Genomic DNA, 6000 nt, shown 5'->3' with positions numbered 1-6000 from the left:
TCCTTCTGCTCTTGATTTCTAGTCTCATTCCATTGAGATCAGAAAAGGTATTTTGTATGATTTCAACCTTTTTGTTTGTTAAGACTTGTTTTGTGGCTTAACTTATGGTCTATCCTAGTGTATGTTCCATGTGTACTTGAGAAGAATGTATATTCTAATATTGTTGGATGAAATGTTCTGTCTATGCCTATTAGATTTAATTGGTCTATGGTATTGTTCAAGTCTTCTATTTCCTTATTCATCTTCTGGTTGTTCTATACATTATTGAAAGTGGGGTATTCAAATCTACTATTTTTGTACTGTTATTTTTTCTGTCTTCAATTCTGTCAAAATTTACTTCATATATTTAGAAGCTCTGAGGTTGGTGCATAAATGTTTATAATTACTATATCTTCCTGGTGAATTGACCCATTTATAATTATACAATGTCCTTCTTTGTCTCTTGTAACAGCTTTTGACTTAGTCTATTTTGTCTGATATTAGTATAGCCACCCCTGCTATCTTTTGCTTACCATTTGCAGCATATCTCTTACTTTTACCCCCCCATCCACATTGCACTATCTCCCTTCAGACATCCTCTTGTTGAGTGAGAAAGGGTGTCTTCAGTTCCTTCTAGAAGTTAGGTGTGTGCTACTAAGATATTTTGTTATTTTCCCCATAAATTAGTGGACTAAAGAGCAAGTTCTATAGTTATCCAGGGGTCTGGCTAGCCCCTCTCAGAGAAGGAGGTTGGTAGATTATCAGAGAGTCCTTGCCTGTACATTCATAAGGCCATTTCTCTAAAACCTCACACTGCTCCTATGCTCTGACCAATGAGATGGTGCTTCAACAACTTAAGCCCTTTTATAAGGGTCTCTGATATTGCTTACCACTGAAATAGAATGGAGCATAAAGGACTCTCAACCCTTTGAGCCTCCTTCATCTCATCTTTTGCCAAGAGTTCTGTGACCTTAAAATCCAGAGTTGGCTGTGGTCAAGACTTAGGGAGGTCTTTGAAGTCTTTTCTGTGAGGGAAAATGAAAAGTATAAAATGAGAATTCTTGCTAGATCTGTAATCAACTTTTCTGAAACTCAAATCCTCTGAACTAACATAACACTCTGCTTTCAGAGTGAACCTCATTGCCTGCATCTGAGTACTTAGATTCCAAGGCTGCTCCTGGGCCCTTCTATTGAGTGGGACCCTTCAAAGTAATCTCTGAGAGCACTGCTTACAGGGAAGACCACTTACAAGCCAGGGCAGTGGCAGAAAAACTAGCTGCTACAGCTATCAGTCTACCAATGACATGCACTTCTACTTTTATCCCCCATACCACAGCCAGCTTCAGTTCTCACTGACTTCCATCCTTTGCAGAACAACATCTTCCTGTAAATGCAAATATTCAGGTTGACCATAGCTGGCTTTGTGCCTGTGGCTCTTTGATAGAAATAAGGCTAATAATAGAGTTTTGTGTGAAAATAGAGAGCTGAATGACATCAAATAATCATGAGGCATCCTGCTGATTAATGGGCCAATTGTCCTGAAGGTCATCTGGTCCAAGCTTGGCTAGAAATCATTAAAATGTGGGTTGTTACACAAAGCAACAGCTGCCTCTTCAGAGCTTCCATTTTAGCCCAGAATAAGAGATGACAATCAAATTTTTGACTCACAGATGGACTGTACCTTTAACTGAAACTTGCATCAGCTTTTCTTCATGATTCTTAAGAAGGCAACTGATGCATGATGCATGTAACCTGATTTTCCTTTTGCGAAATTCCCGCATATCCAGTCTCCAGGTGCTCTTTTTCTTACTCTATGTAATTTCCATAAAAATTGACCTTTTAACTGTAAAATAGATGTCAGTGGGAAGTTGTTGTATAACAAAGGGAGTCCAACTCGAGGATGGAAGATGCCTTAGAGGACTGGGGCAGGGAGGGTGGGGGGGACTCAAGGTGGGGGGGAGTCAAGGAAGGGAGGGAATATGGGGATATGTGTATAAAAACAGTTGATTGAACTTGGTGTACCTCCAAAAAATAATAAATAAATAAATAAAATTTAAAAAAATTGACCTTTTGATATATACATCAAAGTATAAAAAGTGTAGAGTATATACGAATTATAGAGTTTATTGAACCACTGGTTTTCTCCCTAGCTTTTCTTGCTATCGTTTATTTTGTTTTCTTCCTTTAGGCAGGGGTAGGGAATACTTTCCAATGTTTCCCCTTGGGAATAAAGGAAGCCCTCAATAAAAACACTGTATCACTGAAAACAAATTTTTGGTAGGCTTGCCACAAGAGACAAACAAACAAACAAACAAACCACAGCATCAGGAAATAAAAACATCTTTGGATAGGTTTCAATGTGGAAGCCCCCACTTTAGTGAGTTTTTAGTAGTATGCAGTGTGTGTGTGTGTGTCTTGTTTTGTTGCTCAATTACTTTTTTTATTTTCCTTTTTTAGTGAGAGGAAGCAGTTATTATCTTTTAATAAAAGATGACCATTTCAGCTTTGCTAAACCAAACATTCAGAACAGATCAGAAAGCTTAAGAAACTTCTTCACCAATGACTGCCTATTCTGGGCCCTCTGCTCACCTTGTCCTTGGGTCTAGCCAATGGACCCTCTAATAAGTAGTTGGACTTCCCAGGAGGCCTTTTGTGTCTCAAAGTTTGCCAGCTTATTGGCTAATTTTTATTTCATGAACTCCATTCTCACATATCCATAGGAATCAATACTCTTCAGGCCTTACCATGTAAGACATTCAAGCTATACATTTTTTTTGAAGTTTCTTTTAAAATTAAATTTATTTTCTTATTGGCTGCATTGGATCTGTTTCTCTGCACGGGATTTCTCTAGTTATGGCAGGTGGGGACTACTCTTCGTTGCAGTGTACAGGCTTCTCACTGCAGTGGCTTCTCTTGTTGTGGAGCACGGGCAATCCATAAAGTTTTCTCTTAGAGATCCTGGCATTATGCAAAGGAGGGGTGACCTTCTTGTGCGTTCCCTGCAATCAATACTTTTTGTTGCTATTTTTTCAGTTTTGAAAATGTTTGTTTGCTTTTATTTAAAAGAAATATCTCCTTTGTTTTATCAGCCAAGGTGAACCACTGTGGCTCCTAAAAACTTACTTAAAAGACTTTCTCACCAGTATCTGCCTATTCTTTAATCTTTAAGTAATAGCACACTGTACCCCCTGGGTCAGGCCAAGAGACTCCCCTTGGAGCAGACTTGGCACTTGGACTTTGCCATTTAAATTATGAACAACTGGGAGAGCTCAATGTGGTAGATTTCCCCACCTTCATTGTTTCTCTTTTTGACAAAGTGATGGATTTTCTTATCTTTAAAACAGAGAATAGTGGTTAGCTACCGCAAGTGTGCAGTATGCATTGGAGAGATTTTCTCATGAAGACCTAGAGATTTCCTCATATGATTATACACTCTGAAGTCTCAAATGTTTTAATCTGAGCATTATGCTCCCTCTTGGACCCTAACTTCAGGTCTAGCCAGTGGTGCCTCTAAACAAGGAGTTTGCCTTTCCAGGAGGCTCTCTGTATTTTGGACTTTTTTATTGACCGGAAGCCAGAATTTTGGTAAACCTCTTCCTCGTACCCCCACAAAAATCAGTATGCTCACTCCATTATCCACTTAAGCCATAAAGTTTTATTCTAAGTGCCCTGGCACCACACAAAGGAATGGTGACCTTCAGGTGTTATCCCATGAAGGGATACTAATAGTTACTACATTTTTAGAATGTTATACTTTCTAAAATTTCTGTTTCAACATCAGATCCTCAGTCATGTGGTTGGTCAAGGTGAAATAATTTGTCCTAAAAGGTTCTCGCTCATCAATGTCTAACTATTCTCTTATCTTTATTTTTGTTTTGTTTTTTTTAATTGAGATATAGTTGATGCACAATATTATATGTTACAGATGTACAACACAATGATTCACAATTTTTACTGGTTATACTCCATTTATAGTTATAAAATAGTGGCTATATTCCCTGTGCTGTACAATATATCCATGTAGCTCATTTATTTTATGCATAGTAGTCTGTACCTCTTAATCCCCTACCCCTATCTTGCTTCTCCCCACTGGTAACCACTAGTTTTTCATTCTTGCACTCCACCCACCGCCTCAGGAATCAGTGGTCCCTGATGAATCTTCAAAAGGGTGGTGGTTCTCAAGAATTACCCATGAAAGGGATACTTCTTAGTTGTCCTCACTTTTGGAAACTTGTGTTTGTTTTCTCCTATGTAGCAAAGAGCCCCTAAGTCTCTAGTCAGCCAAGGTAAAAGCTTGGTAGGTCATCATGTAAGCTTGGAGACTCCCTGTCCGATGTCTCAAAGTTCTATAATTGATTAACAATGGTTTGAAGACTTCCCTGGTGGTGCAGTGGTTAAGGATCCACCTGCCAATGCAGGGGACACGGGTTTGAGCCCTGGTCCAGGAAGATCCCACATGCCGTGGAGCAACTAAGTCTGTGCGCCACAACTACTGAGCCTGTGTTCTAGATCCCGGAGCCACAACTACTGAGTCCAAGTGCCACAACTACTGAAGCCCACATACCTAGAGCCCGTGCTCCGCAAGAGAAGCCACTGTAATGAGAAGATGGCTCACCGCAACAAAGAGTAGCCGCTGCTCGTCGCAACTAGAGAAAGCCCGTGTGCAGCAACAAAGACCCAACGCAGCCAATAAAAATCAATAATTAAATAAAATAAATTTATCAAAAAAAACCAACAACGATTTGCTGTTCCCAGAGTGTCCCCAGAGTGACCCTCTAGCCAACAGCCTTCTATCATTCTTCCTTCCTCTTCCTCTTGTTGTCAGCTTGGATTCTACTACCAGCCTTGTCCCAAAACAAACACAAACACACACACACTTAAGAAATTTGTAAATCTCTCATAGGCATGTAGGAATACAAGACTGAAATGGGTGTATATGAGAGATCTTTGGAGTGTTTTTTTCCTGTGTGTAGGATATGTGTGTGTTGTGTGGGGGAGAGTTCATTGCTTTTTTCATTGTAAGTTCATTTTTTCCCTTATTGCCTCTCTAGAAATGTCTACATCGGTGTCTCCATTTTCTGTCATTTTAAAACAGCAGCACATGCTGTCCTCTTTGGTCTGGCAAAGCTGACCTTCTTCTGCACTGAGACCATCTTATTCTTTCTCTTCTTAATACGAGGCTTTTATTTCAAGTCCTTCCCTAAAACATTTAAAAAATAAAAACTTGTCTCCACGAAACACAAATTCATTCAGATGCAGGTATAAATGACTGGAAAATTTGAATGTCATAATTCTCCACCATCCCCCCATTTTGGGGGTGTTTTTTTGTTGTTTTCTTTTTAAATAAAAGATTGCTGTTGCTTTTTTCCTAGCTTTTCTCTTTAGAGATACCCTCCAACAGAAAGATACGTTGGCCCTCTGGGTCAAGCAGAGGTGATTTTCCCTTAGGAGGTATAAATGACTGGGATGGTGCCCTATGGCAGCCCCTTGCCTTTTTTTCTTATTTTCTTCCTTTAATGGTAAAAGGAAGAAATTCCTATCTTGTAAAAAAGAAAATAGCTTTGCTGTTAACTAGAGAAAATGAACCACCCATTTTTCTAGTGGCTTCAAATTTTGTACCCTTAAATGTTTTCATCTGAGAACACTGTTTCCCGAACCATGAGTCAAACTAATGGACCCTCTAAACTGAAAGCTTGCTTTGCAAAAAGCTGTTGGCATTTCAGCTTTCTATTCACAAAAAGTGAGCTTTCTGCCTTACCCCCTTTTTGGTACCCCAACCCACCACTAGCTTCCTGAAGCCATTTGAACTGCAAATCTTTTGTTATATAACCTAGAACCACACATATGACTGCTAGCATTCCTGAGTTATCATCCATCTAAGAGATACTTTTCCTTGATCTTCATTTCTTCACCTTTTTAAACATATTTTCCATTTTCTTAAGCCTTTGGAATTTACTTTCGTTTTCTTCTTTTATGTAAACAATAGCCCCTAAGTTATGTAATCAACCAAGGTTAACCCAT

Source organism: Hippopotamus amphibius, chromosome X (assembly GCF_030028045.1).
Source record: "Hippopotamus amphibius kiboko isolate mHipAmp2 chromosome X, mHipAmp2.hap2, whole genome shotgun sequence".
Classification (NCBI taxonomy): domain Eukaryota; kingdom Metazoa; phylum Chordata; class Mammalia; order Artiodactyla; family Hippopotamidae; genus Hippopotamus; species Hippopotamus amphibius.
The sequence above is the reverse complement of the archived record's forward strand: the minus strand, read 5'-3'. Positions refer to the sequence as shown.